We start from the raw sequence: 23,587 nt of genomic DNA, 5'->3' as shown, positions 1-23,587 counted from the left end.
AAGGCCAATTATAACAAAATTAGGCAGGAGCTGAGAAATGTGGATTGGACACAGCTGTTTGAAGGGAAGTCCACATTTGAGATATGGGAGGCTTTCAAAGATAGGTTAAAGATAGTGCAGGATAGGCATGTCCTGTTGAAGTTTAAAATATGTTGCTGGAAAAGCGCAGCAGGTCAGGCAGCATACTGCTCCCTGGATGCTGCCTAACCTGCTGCGCTTTTCCAGCAACACATTTTCAGCTCTGATCTCCAGCATCTGCAGTCCTCACTTTCTCCTAGAAGATGTGCCGTTGAAGGCAAAGGATAGGAAGGACAAGATTCGTGAACTGTGGATGACAGGAGAAATTGTATGACTAGCCAAGAGGAAAAGGAAAGTATACATAAGGTCGAGGCAGCTAAGAACAGAACGGGCCCTGGAGGAATATTGGAAGAGTAGGACCAGTCTTAAACAAGGAATCAAGCGGGCTAAAAGGGGTCATGAAATAGCTTTAGTGAGCAGCATTAAGGAGAATCCCAAAGCCTTTTATTCTTATATAAGAAGCAAGCAGATAACTAGAGAAAGGATTGGCCCACTAAAGGATAATGAAGGAAGGATATGTGTCAAACCTGAGAGAATGGGTGAGCTTCTGAATGATTACTTTGCATCAGTGTTCATGGAGGAGTGGATTATGATGAATCTTGAGATTAGAGGCAGAAGTTTAAATAGTCTGGATCACGTTGGCATAAGCAGAGAAGATGTGTTGGGTAGGCTAGAGGTTATTAAGATGGACAAATCCCCAGGACCAGATGGGATCTGTTCCAGGTTGCTGAGGGAGATGAGAGAGGAAACAGCTGGGGCCCTGACAGATATCTTTGTGGCATCCTTAAATACAGGTGAGGTGCTGGAAGATGGAGGATTGCTCATGTTGTTCCCCCTGTACAAGAAGGGTAGTAGGGATATTCCAGGTAACTACAGACCAATGACCCTGACGTTGGTGGTGGGAAAGTTGCTGGAGAGTGTACTGAGGGATAAGATCTATTTATATTTAGAAAAGAATGGGCTTATCAGTGATAGGCAACATGGTTTTGTATGGGGGAGATCATGCCGTACCACTCAATAAAGTTCTTCGAGGAAGAGACCAAGTTGATAGATGAAGGGAGGGTTGTTGATGTCATATACATGGAATTTAGTAAGGCATTTGATAAGGTTCCCCATTTGTAGACGAATGGAGAAAGTGAAGGCACATGGTGTGCAGGGTGTTCTAGCTCGGTGGATAAGGAACTGGTTGAGCAACAGGAGACGGACAGTAGTAGCTGAATGGAGTTTCTCCAAATGGAGAAAGGTGACCAGTGGTGTTCCACACAGCTCAGTGCTGGGGCTACTGTTGTTTGTGATATACATAAATGATCTGGAGGAGGGAACTGTTGGTATGATGAGCAAGTTTGCAGATGACACAAAGATCGGTGGAGTAGCAGAAAGCATAAGGGACTGTCAGAGAATATAGGAGGACATAGATAAACTGGAGAGTTGGGCGGAAAAGTGGCAGATAATTTTCGATCCACACAAATGTGAGGTGATGCATTTAGGCAAGACTAATTCTGGAGCGAATTATACCATGAACAGAAGAGCCTTGGGAAAAGTTGATGAGCAGGGAGATCTGGGAGTGCAAGTCCATTGTACCTACCACAGGTGGATAGAGTGGTCAAGAAGGCATATAGTATGCTTGCCTTCATTGGACGGGGTATTGAGTATAAGAGCTGGCAAGTCATGTTAAAATTGTACAAGACATTGGTTTGACCACGTTTAGAATACTGTGTACAGTCCTGGTCGCCACATTACCAAATGTCCATTACCACATTACCACATTGGAGAGGGTTCAGAGAAGGTTTACTGAGAACGTTTCCTGGTATGGAAGGTGCTAGCTATGAGGAGAGGTTGAGTAGGTTAGGTTTGTTTTCATGAGAAAAAAGGAGATTGAGGGGGGACCTGATTGAGGTTTACGAAATCATGAAGATTATAGACAGGGTGCATAGAGACAAGCTTTTTCCCAGGGTGAAGGATTCAATAACGATAGGTCATGCTTTCAAGGTGAGAAGTGGAAATTTTAAGGGGGATACATGCGGCAAGTACTTCACACAGAGGATGGGGCATCTGGAATGCGTTGCCAGTAGAGGTAGTAGAGGCAGGCACAGTAGATTCATTTAAGATGCATCTGGACAGATGCATGAATAGGTGGCGATGCTTAGCAAGTTGGTGACAGGTTTAGACAGTAGATTTGGATCGGCTCAGGTTTGGAGGGCCGAAGGGCCTGTTCCTGAGCTGTAAATTTTCTTTGTTCTTTGTTCTTTATAACATCACAACAGGGCCCCATTGTTAATTAACAGCTTCTTGATTTCTAACACTATAGGTTTATTGGCAACACTTATACAATGAATGTTAGGTGAATTGGCCAATGGTATGATAAATTGGCCATGCTAAATTGTCCATAGTGTTCATGGATGTGTAGGTTAGGTCCTTTAGTCAGGGGTAAATTTAGAGTAAAAAGGTGAGGGAATAGGTCTTAGGTGGTTACTCTTTGGAAGGTTGGTGTGGACATGTTGGGCCAAATGGCTTGTTTCCACACTGTAGGGATTCTATGAATATTGAATATGTCTGCTTATGTGTTTATTAAGGAAGAGATTCAACATAGGAATTCCTAAATATTAAATGATTGAAATTATCTGCAATTGATATTCCTTTCTCTGTGATTTTAATTGAGTACCGTATTATGTTTAATCCATAGAGGGGGATTTGAGGGAAACTATCTGGGAACAGTTCTGCTGTTCAACAATGTGATGGGGCTGAATGATTGGGAGACTCTGTGACTGACCCAGGTAGTTTTAACAGTGCAAGGTAAGGCAGTCAATAAAGTACTATCAGGAACACCATCAAATCCAATCAGCTCTCCAGGGATTTTCATCAACACTCCTCACTATTTAAACAAAGTGGAGAAGCACAATTTTATGTCCGGTTATGTCAATATGCGTACACCATAATGCAATGGTTTAGTTCAATCTTCAATCTCCATGTGCTACATGATCCTTTCAGACATTTAGCGATAAGGTTAGGATTGTGGATACTCCTTTCCAAATAAAATTGGGCTTCCAGTAAGTTCAGAGAGGAATTGTGTGTCTTTTATTTGCTGAGATATAATTTAAAGAATCTTATCTTTGTGAAGAGGGCTGTTTGTACATAGAGGTGAACTGACCTTTAAGGATGTCTTCATTAACGGGTATTATTGGGAGACTGGGTGAGGACAGTCATGATCATGAATCTTTTGCTGCGTATGTAGCTAGCGCGTAATATCCGGAATATTCCAGATATACTGGCTGTCAATCAGGCAATGAGTGAGAGGAATTGGGTGATATCTCTCACTGAATCAGGCCCAGAAGCAGGTGAAACATTCAAGAATTTGCTCCCCTTGTTAAACCAAAACGTATTCCACTGTCAGACATTGTGTAGGATGAACAGTATGACAGTTCCAAGGTATTGGAGATTACAGAAAGCTATCAGCATGGAACAAGGGGTCAGTGAAGGTACTGGAGAGTTCATTGTAGCTTTGAGAAAATTGTCCAGTCATTTTAATTGTAAAGAATTTAACGAGAGAGAGAGAGAGCTTAGCAGTCAGATTTGTGAACAGGTGAAAAAGTGCAAGAATTTCCACTGAGCTCCTGACACAGTTTGGGAAATAGCATTGTCCTTGAATATGGCAGAACAGAACTCGAGAGAAGTCAGAGGTAACGACAGTGAGGTCTCTGCTCAAGTAAATAAATTGTAGCTGAGTAATCCGAAGGCCGCAATGAAGACAAAGTCCTGTTTCCAATACTCAGACCAACACTGGGCACAGAATTGTTCTTTTGTGAATGTGGTAGTAGAATTACAAGAAGAAGGATCATTTTCAGCAAGAAATTCCAGATGAAGCAACATGGAGAAAGTACTAGCAGAAAGAAAATGACCTTTCACATGGTTCTCAAACACCAGCAGGTCAATGAGAGGTCAGTACAGATTTAAGCAATGAGAAGATTAAAGACAATTATTCATTTTTTGGTGTTAACTTTCCACTCACTGAAGACTTTCCAATCTGTCTTGCAAAAATATCCCAAAAGCTTGATATTTAAAAGGAAATGAATAGAAATTGAAGTAAACCATTAAGTACTTTGTTGAATTTTAATGTTGACACTGTCGGCAATTTCATTCTGAAATAAAACTGAATTGAATTATAATCAATTGATGGTTTTAAGAACAAAGAAGGAAGAAAGAATAAAGAAAATTTATAGCCCAGGAACAGGCCCTTCAGCCCTCCAAGCCTGTGTCAATCCAAATCCACTGTCTAAATCTGTTGCCCAATTCCTAAGGATCCATATCCCTCTGCTCCCCACCTACTCATACATCTGTCCAGATGCACCTTAAATGAATCTACTGTGTCTGCTGGCAACGCATTCCAGGCACCTACACCCTCTGTGTAAAGTACCTGATGCACGTGTATCCTCCTTAAACTTTTCTCCTCTCACCTTGAACGCATGACCTCTCATTCTGGAATCCTTTACCCTAGGAAAAAGCTTATCTCTATCCACACTGTCCATACCCTTCATAATTTTGTAGACCTCAATCAGGTCCCCCTTCAATCTCCTTTTCTTTAATGAAAACAATCCTAATCTACTCAACCTCACTTCACAGCTAGCACCTTCCATCCCAGGCAACATCCTCATAAACCGTCTCTGCAATCTCTCCAAAGTGTCCACATCCATATGATAATGTGGCAACCAGAACTGTACACAGTATTCTAAATGTGGCCGAACCAAAGTCTGGTACAATTTTAACATAACCTGCCAGCTTTTATACTCAATACCCCATCTGATGAAGGTAAGTGTACCATATGCCTTCTTGACCACTCTACCCACCTATGCAGTTACCTTCAGAGTACAATGGACCTGAACTCCCAGATCTCTCTGCCCATCAATGTTTCCCAAGGCTCTACCTTTTACAGTATAGTTCTCTTGAAAATTAGAACTTCCAAAATGCATCACCTCACATTTGCCTGGATTAACTTCCTCAGCCACTCCTCCATCAAACTCTCCAGTCCACCTATATTCTCCTTATTATTTGACAGTCCCCTATGCTTTCTGCTACTCCACCAATCTTCATGCCATCTGCAAACTTACTGATCAGATCATTAATGCCCTCTTCCAGATCATTTATGTCTGATAGTAAGTGTGTGTAATGGACAGTGTCCTTGTATAATATGTTTTTCTGTTGTCTTTTATTTTTAGTAAAGTGGTTTTACGCCGTTCCAGTTCAATGGATGAGACTGGGGAGATAGTCTGGTATTTAGCTCTTTGTCTGCTCCTGGTCTGTCTGATAATGGGGGCAGCATTATCAAACGGAATCAAATCTTCAGGAAAGGCAAGTCTTGAATAGAGTTAAAACTAATGACAAAATACAGATTTCTGCAACAATAAAACTTGAATTTAGAAGCCCTTTTGTGAAGTAGCTGGTTATCTCCCAGGTGATGCTGACAGTGTCTCATTGAGGAGCTGGTCCATAATACATCAACACTTCAGGCCTGAGGGAAATGTTAGTCCAAAGCCTTTAATCTCTGTATCATTGGAGAGCAGACATATGCCCGAAGATACCCATTGGGATCTTGTGGAAACCCTGACACACAGATCAATGTGTAAAATAACCAAGAAATTGAAAATTCCGATGGACAATTTCCCTGCTCATTGAGACCTTCCATAATAATTTAAACTTAGTTCCAATGTACTGAGCTGGATAGTTCCCCAGGAATTGTTAGACAGAATAACTATAGAATCCCTACAGTGTGGAAACAGGCCATTCAGCCTAACAAGTCCACACCAACCCTCCGAAGAATAACCCACCCAGAACCATTCCCCTACTACTCTACATTTAACCCTGACTAGTGTAGCTAACCTACATATCCCTGAACAATATGGGCAATAAACTACGGCCAATTCATCTAACTTGCACATCTTTGGACTGTGGGAGGAAACCAGAGCACCCGGAGGAAACCCACGCAGGCATGGGTAGAGTGTGAAAACTCCACACAGACAGTCACCCGAGGATGGAATCAAACCCAATTCAATGGCACTGTGAGGCGGCAGTGCTAACCACTGAACCACTGTGCCGCCCCATTCAAAACGTACCAAACTCTTTGGCAGTGATATAGTGGCAGCAATGGGAGTGGGTGTGCACCATTTGAGGGAGATTGAAGAGAGGTTGTGGAGAGATCAAGTTTCATAAAATGTCTTCAGCTACAATGAAGCCTTGATTGATTCCACCATCCATCCTGAAGGTTTAAGAGTGTCTGACAGGTCCGTTAATACATACAGCATCGCAGCGTCCCTCTCATCAGCATTCTTCTGTATACATCCCCATCGAGGTCTTCACCTGGGTCCCCTGTGGCAGGGCTTCCTGTTGACCTTGCCCTGCACTGAGCTGGAATGTGAATCATTCTTGTTTGGCTGTAGTCCACTCACACCCAGTGACTCACCAAATGTTGGTCCTAGTTTGATACCAGCCTCCAACACAAGTGTCATGCCAATGTTTGAGTTGGTGTCTGAGTGTCAGATCAGGAGCTTCTTCATCAAAGTGGTACAGATGCTGTCCTCTTCCTCCATGGGACACTGAGACCGGTCAGGCTGGGGACCTAAAAGTAGACAATTAGAAAAGAGATGAGGTTGGGATGAGGATGGGCTGGGTAGCAGGATATCCATAGTCTCACTTATAACCATCACCATGATTATACCAGACAACAGGATGATAGTGAGGTGTATTTTGAGAATATGCAGAAGGAATAGTCCTTCTGTTTTGCGTAATGTGTCCAATTACTGCAACAAGTTTGAGGTAATGTAAATCAGAAAGCAAAAACACACCATCATACTCAGTTTACTCCCTGGTGCTGATCCTGCAACATTGTTCCCTGTGGTACTGTGATCCATCTTGCGGGAGACTCAGGAGATGCAGACATTATCATTATCTCACTGGTTCTAACCATTTTATTGTGTGAAGGATCAGCTGAACAGCTGAAGGTGTGTGGGAACAATGAGACCTGGGTGTGAGCCTGGTAACAGGATTGTGAATGAGAGTTAGACTGAGTATCTGGATGTAGGAGAGGAGTCTTTTGGGGTTACTGCTGTTGAACAATGGACATTGAGTCTGGTGTAGTGTTGAGGAAATATCCCTTTCTGTTTCATTCTCGACATTGATTACTCTCCTATTAGTGTACAGTTCAGTGTGGTCAATGATGTCCCAGTAATACAGGGAAATCTAACAAGTTACTCTCCACACTCAGGTGGTTTATTTCACCGTGACATTCCCATACATGGTTCTGACCATACTCCTGATCCAAGGGCTTACCCTGGACGGAGCCAATAAAGGAATTCAATTCTACATTGGGAGCCAATCAGACTTCTCCAAACTGGCTGATGCTGAGGTAAGTGTAATATTCGAATTGACTGAAGTTCACATTGTTTAATATAGTTGCTTTTTATTTCAGTTTGATTTTGTTGACAACCTGGAATCGTCAATTGTCAACCTGATTGTTGCTTTAGGGGGCTCTTGTTTAAATGCTACAGAACACTCAGTTTGGATGTTGCCAAATTTTAACAGAGCCCCATGATAAATCATAATGAGTTAGTTTACAGTTTCTATCATGCTGCTGCTTTGGGGTGAGAAGGGTTGGAGAGGGCTATGGTAGGGAGGGAAAAGATAAAATGTCATGGAATGGGTTGGCAAGGGTTGTGATGGGGGAGAAGGGATTGGAAAACTGGGTCAGAAAGAATGAGAGGGAACTGGATTCATTGAAACTTCTTCCATATTGCTTCTTTCTGAAATGTTTTGGAAAAGAATCAATCATTTTCAGTGACTGGATAAATATTGGGGGAAATTGGAGAAAAACATTGTCCTCACTCTCATCAACATCTGAGTTCTGAGTAAACATGGAAAGTGATGGAGAGTCGTATCCACCAATCAGATTATTTTTTTGTGAAATGTACCGCTGATGATCTCCGATAAGAAGGAAGTGTGAGGTTAGTCTATGTGTATGTGATTAAGAGAGAGGAGGATTACTCATTCATTGTGGGACCAACCCCCAACCCACTCCACACTCCTCACAATAACGTAATTTTATCAGTTAGATGAGATGAAGGGAAATCTCTCAGCCCTGATTAATTCTTCCTTTTATTTACCAGGTTTGGAAAGATGCTGCAACACAAATTTTATATTCCCTTGGAGTTGCCATGGGAGCTTTAATAACTCTGTCATCCTACAACAAATTCCATAACAACTGTTACAGAGATACCATTGTTGTCTGTGTTGTTAATTGTGCTACGAGTGTGTATGCTGGATTCGCCATCTTCTCAGTCCTTGGACACATGGCTCATGTACAAGACAAGCCTATCGCAGAGGTTGTACAGTCAGGTAACTGCAGAGTCAATCTTCCTGGTCTGAGTGAATGCAGGAGTACAGCATCACATGATGTCTCTCATTAGTTAACTATCCTTATCTTCATTACTTTATAAATATTTATTGTGGATCTCAATGGAATTCTGAGCTGATAACAAAGGGAACAGAGTGCCTGGATGGGATGGACATGGAGAAAGATGTTTCTGTGCTTCGGAGAAATTAGGACCCAAGGGCACAGCCTCAGAGTAAATGGATGAGCCTTTAGAAGTGAGATGAAGAGGATTTTCTGCAGCCAGAGTGTGGTGAATCTATGGAATTCATTGCCACAGAGGGTTGGAAGGCCAAGTCAGTGAGTGCCTTAAGACAGAGATTAGAAAGGGGAACAAGGGTTGGAGGGAGAAGGCAAGAGAATGGGGTCAACAAAAATATCAGCATATAATTGGATGACAGAACAGACTAATTTTTCTGCTCCAATATTGTACGGTCTTATAGCACACTGTGATGTTCAACAGAAGATGGATTGAGAGGTGGGAACTCTGCAACAACTAAGTTGGGGATTAGATCCCTGGAAATCTAAGATCTGAGTATCAGCTCAGAGATAACTCTCTAGAGTGAAAGGAATCAAATATCTCTATTTAATCCCTTCTCATCCTGACCTCTTCATCATTCTCCTGCTCCCTCTCCCAAGGATCCGGTGTTGGGTTTGGAGTTGTTGTAATGAGGTGGCAGGTTTTCATTTCTGAGGAATATGATGAGCACCACCCATTGGAATGGTGTAAGGATAATGGAGAAGCCTGGGAATGTCAGAGGAGAGTCAAGGAATACTTCAAGCATGGATACAAGGATTCACTTAGAGTTATAGTCATAGAATCACAGAGATGTACAGCATAGAAACAGACACTTCGGTCCAACTTGTCCATGCCAACCAGATATCCGAAATCAATCTTGTCCCATTTGCCAGCATTTGGCCTATATCCTTCTGAACCCTTCCTATTTATATAACCATCCAGATGACTTTTAAATACTGTAATTGTACCAGCCTCCAACACTTTCTCTGACACCTCATTCCATACATGCACCACCCTCTGCATGTAAAAGTTGACCATCAGGTACCTTTTACAACTTTCCCATCTCATCCTAAACCCATGACATTTAGTTTTGGACTCCCTCACCCTGTGGAAAAGGCCATAATTATTTACCCTATCCATGCCCCTTGATTTTATAATCCTCATAGCCTCCGATGCTCCAAGGGAAATAGCCACACTCTTTTCAGGTTCTGCCCATAAGTCAAACACTTCAATGCTGACAATATCCTTGTAAATCTTTTCTTAATACTTTCAAGTTTCACAGCATCTTTTCCGGAGCAGGGAGACCGGAATTGTATGCAGTATTCAAAAAGTGGCCTAACCAACGTCCTGTCCAGCCACAATGTGACCTCCCAACTCCTGTACTCAATGCACTGACCAATAAAGACAAGCATGTCTTTTTCTCTCCTGCGGTTGCAGTGGGAAGAGCGACAGCGGTGACCAGCAGCCTAATGGGAAGATGCTGGGGGTGGGGGAGGGGGTGGTAGTGGTGTGGTGGGCTGCTTGGTTAACTGTGGCTTTGTATTTGGGTGGTTGCTTTACCCCAAACGCAACTCGGATAGTGTCTCCCACCCACCCTCCTCCTCTAACCAAAGAAACATCCTGTGCGCTGGATTGATAAGGTGACTCGTCTTTTTTCCTCTCCTTTAATTTTCAGATGGCTTGTTGGGAATTTAGAATAGTTGGAATGGAGGTGAGGGCAGTTGAATGTTCCTCCTGCAGAATGTGGGAGGTAAGGGTCACCGCAAGTGTCCCTGCTGACTGCATCTGCGGGAAGTGCCCCCAACCCCACCTCCTCAAAAGCCATGTTAGGGAACTGGAGCTATTGCTGGATGAAATTCGGATCATTCGGGAGGCAGAGGGGGTTATTGAGAAGCATTACAGGGAGGTAATCGTATCTCAGGTCCAAGAGGGATGTAGATGGGTTACCGTCAGAGGATAATAAGGTTGGCAGTGCAGGGATAGATCTTTGATTACTCCAGGTCAGATCGGTATAAGGAAGGAGGAAGTGTTGGGTATTTTAAAAGGCATTAAGATGGACAAGTCCCCAGTTCCAGGTGGGATCTATCCCGGGTTACTAAGGGAAACAAGAGAGGAAATAGCTGAGGCTTTAACCAACATATTTACAGCATCCTTGAACATGGGTGAGGTCCCAAAGGATTGCTACTATTTTCTCCTTGTTTAAGAAGGGTAGCAGGGATAATCCAGGTAATTATAGACTGGTGAGCCTGACATCAGTGGTAGGGAAGCTGCTGGAGAAGATACTGAGGGATATGATCTATTTACATTTGGAAGAAAATAGGCTTATCAGTGATAGGCAGCATGGTTTTGTGCAGGGAAGTTCTTGTCTTACCAACTGAATAGAATTCTTTGAGGAAGTGACAAAGTTGATTGATGAGGGAACGTTCTGTAGATGTCTCATGCATGGACTTCAGTAAGGCATTTGATAAGCAAGTTTGCTCATGACACTAGGATTGGTGGAGTTGCAGGTGGTGAAGGGGACTGTCAGAGAATACAGCAAAATATAAATAGGTTCGAGAGTTGAGTGGAGAAATGGCAGATGGAGTACAATCCGAGCAAATGTGAGGTGATGCATTTTGGAACAATCCAATTCAAGAGCGAACTATACGGCAACTGAAAAAGCTCTGGGGAAAATTGATGGAGCGAGAGATCTGGGTGTTTTAGGTCCATTGTACCCTGAAGGTGGCAATGCAGGTTGACAGAGTGGTCAAGAAGGCATACGGCCTGCATTCCTTCAAAGGCCAGTGTATTGAGTACAAGAGTTAGCGGGTCACAGTTGTGTAGGACTTTGGTTCGGCCACATTTGGAATACTGCATACAGTTGTGCTACCGAAAGGATGTGGATGTTTTTGAGATGGTGCAGAGGTAGTCCACCAGGATGTTGCCTGATATGGAAGGCATTCGCTATGAGAGAGGTTGAGTAGATTAGGATTATTTTCATTAGAAAGGTGAAGATTGAGGAGGTCCTGATTGACATCTAACAAAATGCTTTTTCCCAGAGTGGGGGACTCAATTACTTGGTCACGATGTCAAGGTGAGAGGGGAAAACTTCAAGGGAGCTATGAGTGGAAAGGTCTTTACACAGAGAGTGGTGGACACCTAGAAAGCGTTGCCAGTTTTGGTGGTAGAGACGGGCATGATATTGACATTTTAGAACTATCTAGACAGATACAGGAATAGGCAGGGAGTGGAGGGATACAGATCCTTCGAAAATAGGCGAAAGGTTTAGGCAGTCTTTGTTTCTTTGTTCTAATTTGTTCATCAATGTCAGCGAAACAAAGGACCTGGTCAGCGGCTTCAGGAAGAGGAGCAAAAGGTTCCCCCCCCCCCAGTATGTACAAAGGAGCAAAGGACACACCCCATGGATTAGAAGGAACTTGAAGCGCATGTAGACTGTTTCATTGGAGGCAGTAGTATGTACTACCAGTCCGGTTAAAATCAGTGAGCTGAAATGTGAATGAAATGTATAAGTTTGCATAATAGGTGGGATCTCAAACAACAACAAGAGTATAGGAAAGAAATTGAGAGCTTTGTGGCATAGGGCAAAGACAACCATCTGTCCATCAATGTCAGCTAAACAAAGGCCCTGGTTATCAGCGTCAGAAAGAGAAGCAAAATACACACCCCTGTTTTATCAAGGTGCTGAGGTGGAGATGGTCAAGTTACTAGGAGTAACAATCTCCAACAATCTGTCCTGGTCCATCCACATCGATGCTACAATTAAAAAAACACACTAATGCCTCTAGCAGGCAAAGAAAATTCAGTCTGTCCAAAATGACTCTTACTAATTTTTATAGATACACCATGGAAAACATCCTATCTGGAAGCATCAGAGCTTGGAATGGGGCAACTGCTCTGCACAAAACCACAGAGAGCTGTGAACTCAGCTCAGTCCATCACACAAACCAACCTTCCATCCATTGATTCCATCTATATTTCTTGCTGCCTCAGGTTTGTGGGTGGCACGGTGGCACAGTGGCACAGTGGTTAGCAATGCTGCCTCACAGAACCAGAGACCCGGGTTCAATTCCCGCCTCAGGCGACTGACTGTGTGGAGTTTGCACGTTCTCCCCGTGTCTGCGTGGTTTTCCTCTGGGTGCTCCGGTTTCTTCCCACAGTCCAAAAATGTGCAGGTCAGGTGAATTGGCCATGCTAAATTGCCCGTAGTGTTAGGTAAGGGGTAAATGTAGGGGGATGGGTCTGGGTGGGTGCGCTTCGGCGGGCCGGTGTGGACTTGTTGGGTCGAAGGGCCTGTTTCCACACTGTAAGTAATCTAAAAACAGCCAACATAATCCATGCCCCCTGCCATTCAGGTTATACTCTCCACCACCCTCTTCCATCAGGCAGAAGATTCAAAACTTTGAAAACATGTACCAACAGATTCATGAACAGCTTCTTCCCGGCTGTTATCAGACTCTTGAATGGACCTCTCAAATATTAAAGTTGATCTCTCTCTGCACCTTCTGTGTTTTTGAAACACCACATTCTACATTCTGTTCTATTATCCTGATGTATTAATGTATGTATTAATGTATGATCTACCTGGCTAGCACAGGGAGCAGCACAATGGCTCAGCGGTTAGCACCGCTGTCTCACAGCGCCAGGGATATGGGTTTGATTCCAGCCTCAGGCGACTGTCTGTGTGGAGTTTGCACATCCCTGTGTTTGTGTGGGTTTCCTCCCACATTCCAAAAGATGTGCAGGTTAGGTGCATTGGCCATGCTAAATTGCCCATAGTGTTAGGTGCATTAGTCACGGGGAAATGTGTCTGGGTGGGTTAATCTTCCGAGGATCAGTGTGGACGCGTTGGGCTGCAGGGCCTGTTTCCACACTGTAGGGAATCTAATTGAATACTTTTTACTTATCTCCAAACAACTGACAGGAGCAAATCCAATTATACTGGAGTAGAGAGAAAAACAAACCTCACTAACAGCACAAGAAATCTGGGCTGAGAAGTGAAGTGATTTATTGGAATTTGCCGAGAGATCGCATGTCATTGCTATGACATTTGGCCCTGCGGAGAGATTTGCTTTAAGCAGATTGGGAGCCACAACAAAAAAAAATCAGAAAACATCCATTACTGCAGGAAGGAGCAGGAACTCCTTAACTACTGCAAAATAATTCTAACGTCAAAATGATGAAAACTTAAAAAAACACAGAAAGGGAAGGCATCCAAATCTCACAGCAAGTAAGTTTTAATCCGAGAGATGGATGAAGATAAATATAAAATTGGACATTTTGGAGACTGTTTTCAAAATATAGACCAGTTCACAACTGGATATCCAGTCAGACTAGAACAAACAATACACTTTCTGTCATTGAAAATGTTACTGTTGATTTAACTGTTCAACAAGGAGTTCATGAAAACTAAGGAATCAGATTAACTTAAAATTTTAACAGCTTTTGCCTCTACTTGGAAGTAAATATTAAAGACTGTAATGTCTCCAATTAAGAAGGAATGTTGGCTGTAAATTCACATCAATATTTTTGTAACGGTTCTGTATCACAATTTAACACAATGCTCCGAAAGACAAAATGGATAGTCAAACAAATATTTCAATAAGATTATACTCACAGTCTCAGTCTAATTCCATAATAAATTGATGTGTCTTTATCTCAACTGCAGAGTGATAAAGAAGGCATTTGACAGGGGAGGTGGCTTCATTGGTCAGTGCATTGAGTATAGGAATTGGGGCATCATGTCATGGCTGAATTGGACAATGGTGAGGTCATTTTTAGAATAAAGTATACAATTCTGATTACCCTACTATAGGAAGGATATTGTCCAACTTGAAAGGATGCAGAAATGATTTACAATCATGTTGCTGTAACTGGAAGGTTTGAGCGATAAGGAGAGGCTGAATAGGCTGGGGATTTTTTCCCCTGGAGTGTTGGAGGCTGAGGGATGATCTTTTCAAGGTTTATAAAATCATGAAGGGCATGGATAGGGCAAATAGGCAAGGCCTTTTTCTGAGATAGGGAATGCTAAAGCAAGAGGCAATGTTTTAAAGTGAGAGCGAAAGACTTAAAAGAGACCTGAGGGGCAACCTTTTCATGCAGAGGGTGGTGCATGTATGAAGGAAGCTGCCAGAGGAAGTGGTGGAGGCAGATACAATAACAACATTTAAAAGGCATCTGGACAGGTACATGCATAGGAAGGGTTTAGAGGGATATGGGCCAAATGTTGGCAAATGGGACTAAATCAATTTAGGGTATCTGGTTGGCATGGACAAGTTGGAACAAAGGGTCTGTTTCCATACTATACATCTCAATAACTCTACGAGAGTATCAGGTTGTGAAAAAAACACATTTTCTTACAATTGATACATTTTGCTTATTTTAAAATTGACTTTTCTGAATTGAAAATGGCTGCTACCTGTCAGATAATGTGCAAGTTTCCTGCCAGTTTGAAAAACTTCCACCAGTATCATTATGAAAGATAAAGCTAAACCACCATCAGTTTGCAGTGTCCAACTTTCATTGTGTCGGTGTTGCATTCAACAAGTAGAAAAGAATAGTAGATACTCCATCTCCCCAGTTAGACTTGGTAACAAAAAGGAGCTATCAATCTTCATTACACCTGAAGAAGTACTGATGGACTATCATCTCACTCAGCCAATCAACAGTAGCTACTAACCAGGTCATAAAAATTGACTTGTGTATTTCCTCTTGATCCTGAAAATTTGCATTGTCATTTATGGAGTCTCCTTGTCTTATTTTGGTACAACCAAATCTGCAGTCTTCTAAGTATTGACCATAGCCAGATGCCAGGCATAACGCAGGCTTTAATTACCACAAAATCTAATTCCCAGACATTTTCCTGTTAGAAATGGAAAAAATGGATCAAATCTCATATTAGATTAGATTCCCTACAGTGTGGAAACAGGCCCTTCAGCCCAACCCGACCCTCTGAAGAGTAACCCAAGCAAACCCATTTCCCTCTGACTAATTGACCTAACACGATGGGCAATTTAGCATGGCCAATTCACCAGACCTGCACATCTTTGGACTGTGGGAGGAAACCAGAGCACCCGGAGGAAACCCACGCAGACACAAAGAGAATATGCAAACCCTACACAGGCAGTCACCTAAGGCTGGATTCAAACCTGGGACCCTGGTGCTATGAGGCAGCAGTGCTAACCACTGAGCCACTATGCTGCCCATAATCATAATTAAAAGGAATTCTGCAATTGCTGCTTATAATCAGCTAAATATGCTGCAGTCTGAGCTTCATCAGAAATGTACCCTCCCTGGACATTAACTTTCTGAATTCAGACAAAGCAAGTGAATGTCCATGTTTTTGGATTTTAAGTTATTAATGATAACAAATTCTTTCACTTCCTTTTGTTTCTTCCTTGTATGCTTGAGCATGTGCAAGTGTTGCAAAACCCACTCCCTGATGTGAACGGATGATTAAATCGTACATCTAATTTAATCCTAAAGAGAGACTTTGGAAATTGGACTTAGAAAACATCCAGCAACCTGTTTGAAAAGGAACAAACAAAAATATAAAACACATCCATTTACAGTCTGAAGATGAGAACAACTAAAATAATTTAATTTAACCCATTTTACTCAAGTCCGTGACATGAGACATGAAAGATTTCTGGTGTGTGCAGAAGCATACATGTAACTTGTTTATAGATGACAGTAGTGTTTTAAATGTTTGAATATTTAACTGTTGAAATTTCTACAGTTGGACCTAAAGAGTGGTAGACTCTATCCACCCAAACACAAAACCGGGGTTGGGCTTGTACAGTTGAATTCAGCAATGTCATAAAGGCAGAGGTTCCGATATGTCTGGAAATATCTACTTGAAAAAGCTTTGTAATTTTTTTTAAAGCACTTAAACAATGCAAGGGGACTGTCCACTTCTCCCAGTTCAGGTTTTGGTTTGGTTTGGTTTGGTTTTAGCAAGCTGTTTTGTTTTGTAGCTGTTAGTCACATTTGACCTGGGAACCCAGAGAAGCTGTTGGGGTCCCACAGAAGCAGATCCACGCTGATCCTCTCTCTCTGGGCCACTTGTCTGACATGCTTCGAAGGAGTCTACCCTGCCTGACATCACAGTCTTTGGGTGCTGCTTAGCACATCCATCATCACACTTATGATCAGAACGTGCCACATGCCACAGCAGGAGTGCCTGCTGACATTTGTTCCATTCTGGGTTTTCATTGGCACCAATGCTGTTAATCTTTAGTTTAGGTTCCATCTGTCTATTGTAAGCGTCACTAACATTACCATATAAATCCTATCCACTGTTTAGGTTTTGGATTGGTTTTTATTGCCTATCCAGAAGCTCTTGCCCAGTTGCCATGGGCACCTTTATGGTCCATTTTATTTTTCTTCATGCTGCTCACTCTGGGACTGGACACTCAGTTTGCAGGTTTAGGTAAGAGCGACATTATTTCACTGAACTAATCATTTTCTACTTTCTTGATAGGAAGTTATCTGAATCAGTATGATTATATTGAAGTAGAAGTTATTGTTTATGATATTAGTGGATGAATGAACAAAGAACAAAGAACATTTACAGCCCAGGAACGGGCCCTTCAGCCCTCCAAGCCTGAGCCCCTCTAAATATACTGTCTAAACCTATCGGTCAATTCCTAAGCATTTGTATCCCGCTGCTCCCCACCTACGCATGCATCTGTCCAGACGCATCTTAAATGAATCTACTGTGCCTGCCTCTACCAACTCTGCTGGCAACGCGTTCCAGACGACCACCATCCTCTGTGTAAAGTACTTGCCGCGTGTATCCCCCTTAAACTTTCCACCTCTCACCTTGAAAGCATGACCTCTCACCTTGAAAGCATGACCTCTCTTTATTGAATCCTTCACTCTGGGGAAAAAGATTGTCTCGATCCACCCTGTTGATACCCTTCATGATTTTGTAAACCTCAATCAGGTCCCCCCTCAATCTCCTTTTTTCTCATGAAAACAAACCTAACCTACTCAACCTCTCTTCATAGCTAGCACCTTCCATACCAGGCAACATCCTCGTAAACCTTCTCTGCACCCTGTCCAAAGCGTCCACACCCTTTTGGTAATGTGGCGACCAGAACTGTGCACAGTATTCTAAATGCGGCCGAACCAATGACTTGTACAATTTTAACATGACTTGCCAGCTCTTATACTCAATAGCCCGTCCAATGAAGGCAAGCATACTATATGCCTTCTTGACCAATCTATCCACATGTGCAGCAACCTTCAGGGTACAATGGATCTGCACTTCCAGATCTCTCTGCCCATCAACTTTTCCCAAGGCTCTTCTGTTCATTGTATAACTCGCACTAGAATTAATCTTGCCTAAATGCATCACCTCACATTTGTCTGGATTGAAAGCCATCTGCCACTTTTCCGCCCAACTCTCCAGTCTATCTATATCCTCCTGTATTCTCTGACAGTCCCTTATGCTTTCTGCTACTCCACCAATTTTTGTGCCATCTGCAAACTTGCTGATCATACCAACAGTGCCCTCTTCCAAATCATTTATGTATATTACAAACAACAGTGGCCCCAGCACTGATCCCTGTGGAACACTACTGGTCACCTTTCTCCATTTCGAGAAACTCCCTTCAACTACTACTCTCTATCTCCTGTTGCTCAACCAGTTCTTTATCCACCTAGCTAGAACACCCTGCACACCATGTGACTTCATTTTCTCCATTAGTCTCCAATAGGAACCTTATCAAACGCCTTACTAAAGTCCATGTATATGACATCAACAGCCCTTCCTTCATCTAACAACTTCAAAGAACTCTATTAAGTTGGTAAGGCACGAGCTCCCCTGCACAAAACCATGTTTCATGTCACTGATAAGCTCATTCTTTTCTAAATATAAATAGACCCTATCTCTCAGTACACTCTCCAGCAACTTCCCCATCACCGACTTCAGGCTCACTGGTCTGTAGTTACCCGGAATATCCCCACTACCCTTCTTGTACAGGGGGACAACATGAGCAACCTTCCAGTCGTCCAGCACCTCACCTGTATTTAAGGATGCCACAAAGATATCTGTCAGGGCCCCAGCTATTTCCTCTCTCACCTCCCTCAGCAACCTGGAATAGATTCCATCCGGTCCTGGGGATTTGTCCACCTTAATAACCTCTAGCCTACCCAACACATCTTCACTGCTTATGCCAACGTGATCCAGACTAATCAAACTTCTATCTCTAATCTCAACATTCATCATCGTCCTCTCCTCAGTGAACACTGATGCAAAGTAATCATTCAGAATCTCACCCATTCTCTCAGATTTGGCACACAACCTTCCTTCATTATCTTTTAGTGGGCCAATCCTTTCTCTAGTTATCCGCTTGCCTCTTATATAAGAATAAAATGCTTTGGGAGTTTCCTTAATTCTGCTTTCTAAAGCTATCTCATGATCCCTTTTAGACGCTTGATTCCTTGTTTAAGACTTGTCCTACTCTTCCGATATTCCTCCAGGGCCCGTTCTGTTCTTAGCTGCCTAGACCTTATTTACATTTCCCCTTTCATCTTGGCTAGTTGTACAATTTCTTCTGTCATCCACGGTTCACGAATCTTGCCCTTCCTATCGTTTGCCTTCAACAGGACATGCATGCCCAGCACTACCATTAACCTATCTTCGAAAGCCTCCCACATCTCAAATGTGGACTTCCCTTCAGATAAGAATCATTCTTTTACTTATTTTGATTCTCTGCTTAATGTCTCAATGGGACATCAAAGTGTTTGAGTTAAATAGGTACATAGCTGTATTAACGAAAAAAACAAAGAAATGTGGATGCTGGAGATCTGAAACAAAAACAGGAATTACTGGAGAAACTCATCAGGTCTGGCAGCATCTGTGGAGGGAAAGGTGATTGAACATTTTTGCATTCAGTTCTGAGAAGGGTCACTGGACCTGAAACATTAACTCTGCCTAGATGTTGCCAGACCTACTGAGTTTCTCCAGCAATTTTTGTTTTTGCTTCACAGCTGCATGAGGGGAATGACCAGCAAAATGCCCCATTGGTACTAAAGACATCGGCAGGCAGAGTGACGGGTACCTGCAAAGGGAATTCAAGGAGTTAGGTAATAAGTTGAAAAGCAGGCCCTCTAAGGTTGTAATCTCAGGATTTCTCCCTCTGCCACATGGTGGCAAGGCCTGGAAGAGGAAGATGACATCATTGAATGCATGGCTGAAGAGCTGGTGTAGAAGGGCCTGGGTGGGATAGTCTTTGTAGGATCAGTGTGGACGTGTTGATCCGCAGGGTCTGTTTCCACACTGTAGAGAGTCTTAAAAAATGGAGGGTTCTATGTATCTGGATCATTGGGATGTCTTCCAGGGCAGATGGGACTTGTATAAGAAGGGTGGGTTGCACCTAAATTGGAAGGGACACCAATACCCTGGTGGAGAAGGTAAAGTCATATGGGATCCACGGTGAGCCAGTACGGTGGATATAGCATTGCCTTGTGAGAGGAGACTGAGAATAGTAGCAGAAGGATATTTTTCTGACTGGAGATTTGTGACCAGTGATATTTCACAGGGATCAGTGCTGGGACCCCTGTTTTTTGCAATAAGTGTAAAACATTTGGAGCAGAATTTAGATGTCTGATTAGTAAGTCTGATTAGACAGCACAATGATTGGAGAGCTGTGGATAATGAAAGGATAGCCAAAGAATGCAGCAGGATATGGGTAGTCTGGATACTTGGGAGAGAAATGGCAGATGGAATTTAATCAGAACAAATGTGAGTTGAGGCATTTTGAAAGGTCTAATGAAGGAGGGGGGTATAGAGTAAATAGCAGAACCCTTAGAACCATTAACATACCAACAGATCCAGGCAATCAGGTCTATAGTTCTGTGAAGGGGATAAAACTTGTGGATAAGATGGTCATGCTGGCTTACTTTCATTGGCTGTGGCAGAAAGTATAAAAATTGGCACGTCATGTTGCAGCTTCATAGAATTTTAGTTCAGCCACATAGAGTCAGAGAGAGGTACAGACAGAGAAACAGACTGTTCGGTTCAACTCGTCCATGCCAACCAGATATCCTAAACATTTGCCAACATTTGGCCCATATCCCTCTAAACCCTTCCTATTCATATACCCATCCAGGTGCCTTTTAAATGTTGTAATTTACCAGCATTCACTACTTCCACTGGCAGCTCATTCCATACATGCATCACCCTATGTGGGTGGCACGGTGGCACAGTGGTTAGCACTGCTGCCTCACAGCGCCAGAGACCCGGGTTCAATTCCCGCCTCAGGCGACTCTCTGTGTGGAGTTTGCACATTCTCCCCGTGTCTGCATGGGTTTCCTCCGGGTGCTCCGGTTTCCTCCCACAATCCAAAAATGTGCAGGTTAGGTGAATTGACCGTGCTAAATTGTCCGTAGTGTTAGGTGAAGGGGTGAATGTAGGAGTATGGGTCTGGGTGGTATACGCTTCGGCGGGTCGGTGTGGACTTGTTGGGCCGAAGGGCCTGTTTCCACACTTTAAGTAATCTAATCTAATCTATGTATGAAAAACTTACCCCTTGGGTCTCTTTTATATCTTTCCACTGTTACCCTAAACCTGTGCCCTCTAGTCCTGGATTTCCCCACTCCAAGGAAAACACCTTGCATATTTATGCTATCCATGCCCCTCTTGATTTTATAAACCTCATTAAGGTCACCCCTCAGCCTCCGATGCTCCAGGGAAAACAGCCCCATCCTGTTCAACCTTTCCCAATAGCTCAAATCCTCCAACCCTGGCAACATCCTTATAAATTTTTACTGAACCATTCCAAGTTTTCCAAAATCCTTTCGAAAAAAGGAGACAGGAGTTGCGCGCAATATTCAAAAAGTGGCCTAACCGATGTCTTATACAGCTGCAACATGACCTCCAACGCCTATTCTCAATTCTCTGACCAATAAAAGAAAGCATACCAAATGTCTCCTTCACTATCCTATCTACCTGCAAATCTACATTCAAGGAGCTATGAACCTGCATTCCAAGGTCTCTCTTTGTTCAGCAATGCTCCCCAGGACATTACCGTTAAGTGTGTAAGTTCTGCTCTGATTTGCTTTTCCAAAATGCAGCACCTCATGTTCATCTAAATTAAATTCCATCTGCCACTTCATTGGCTCATCTGATTAAGATCCCATTGTGCTCTGAGGTAACCTTCTTCACTGTCCACTACATCTCCAATTTTGGTGTCATCTGCAAACTTACTAACTACATTTCCTATGTTCACATCCAAATCATTTATATAAATGACAAAAAGTATTGGACCCAGCACCGATCCTTATGGCACTTCGCTGGTCACAGACCTACAGTGTGAAAAGCAACCCTCCTCCACCAACCTCTGTCTTCCACCTTTGAGCCAGTTCTGTATCCAAATGGCTACTTCTCCCTTTATTCCATGAGATCTAACCTTGCTGACCAGTCTCCCATGGAGAACCTTGTCAAATGCCTTACTGAAATCAATACAGGTCATGTCAACCACTCTGCTCTCATCAATCCTCTTTACTGCTTCTTCAAAAAAACTCAATCAAGTTTGTGAGACATGATTTCCCATGCTGACTATCCCAAATAAGTCCTTGCATTTCCAAATCGATGTAAATCCTGTCCCTCAGGATTCCTTCTAAGCAGTTCTGGTCACCATATGACCAAAAGGGTGTGGAGGCACTGGAGAGAGTACAGAAATGTTTTACGAGGATGTTGCCTGGTTTGGAGAGTATTAGCTAAGAAGAGAGTTTGGATAAACTTGGTTTGTTTCCAGTTGAACTTCGCAGGCTGTGGAGCAACCTGATAAAAGGTCACAAAACTGTGACCAGGATGCAACGTCTGTATGGATGGTGTATAAATGGGGAAGACAGTGTTGTAGTGGTATTGGCACTGGCCTGTTAATCCAGAGGACCAGACTAATGTCCTGTGAGCGTTGGTTTGAATTGTAATTAATATAAAGTTAATCATCGGTGGTGCTGACCATGAAACTACCATTTATTGTAAAAATCTATCGATTTACTCATGTCCATCAGGGAAGGAAATCAGATCCACTTTGTTCAGGCTGCTCTTTCTTCCCTGTTCTTTGATCAGACTAGCTAATATTTTTTCAGTTTGTTCTCGGGCACTGTAACCATCTGAGGATAACCACTGTGTAATTTGAGGTAGATCTTGAAAATGTTCCCCAGTGTTAGGCAGACTAACGGGAACGGGATGAGATCAAATGCATTGAGGAATGATGACACTCTCCTGTTACTACAATGATCCAGAGACACAAAGTCAAATTTTACCTCAGCAACTGAAGAATTTGAATTGAATCAATGAAATAAAGTTGGAAGGAAAATTAAATATTAGGAATGGTGATAATGAAACTAATAAATTGTTGAAAAAAGCCATCTAGTATGTAATGTCCTTTATGGAAGGAATTTCTCACTGAAGTCTGACATGAAAATCTAGGTTCACTTTCCGAAATGACCAACGATCATTCAGCTCCTCAGAGACTAAAACAATCTGTGTTTGCATACAGCAGAACCTGGACAAAATATAGAGTACCTCATATTTATACATTTACACCAGACAAGTGCCAGACCGTGACTAATGCCAATAAAAGGAATTTAACCAGCTCTCCTTGAAATTTGATCTTTGCTGCTTCCCCACGATCCCTTATCCAGGGGATTATCAACCACCAGAAACTAAACTGGTCCAGCCACATCAGTACTGTCGTTAAAAAGAGCAGGTGAGAGTCTGGGAATTCCCAAAGGTCTGTCTGTATCAGCAAGGTACAGGTCAGCAATGTAAGAGAAAAACTTCCCCAATGCCTGGTTGAGAATGTTTCTCAGGGTATATGGACAATAATTAAAACTGTTTGAAGTCATAGCTCCAAATCACTAATTCTTCCACAGGATGGTCTCTGATTGCTGCTGTCCCACTGAAGATTAACTGGCTCCAGTTGGGGATAGGTAAAGGTGGTCGGTAATTGTGTTCAGCCTGTCACCAGGATGCAAAGTCTGTATGGATGGTGTATAAATGGCGAAGATAGTGTTGTAGTGGTATTGGCATTGGCCTGTTAATCCAGAGGACCAGACTAATG

The 23,587-nt window shown here is 42.7% G+C and overlaps 1 pseudogene; it reads left to right on the top strand.

Moving 5' to 3' along the window:
* The window catches only part of LOC140495628 (sodium- and chloride-dependent neutral and basic amino acid transporter B(0+)-like), a 70,157-nt pseudogene that overhangs the window by 22,408 nt on the left and 24,162 nt on the right, over window positions 1–23,587 (top strand).

The sequence above is a fragment of the Chiloscyllium punctatum genome, chromosome 25 (genome assembly GCF_047496795.1).
Source record: "Chiloscyllium punctatum isolate Juve2018m chromosome 25, sChiPun1.3, whole genome shotgun sequence".
Lineage (NCBI taxonomy): Eukaryota > Metazoa > Chordata > Chondrichthyes > Orectolobiformes > Hemiscylliidae > Chiloscyllium > Chiloscyllium punctatum.
This window is presented reverse-complemented; position numbering and strand designations above follow the sequence as displayed.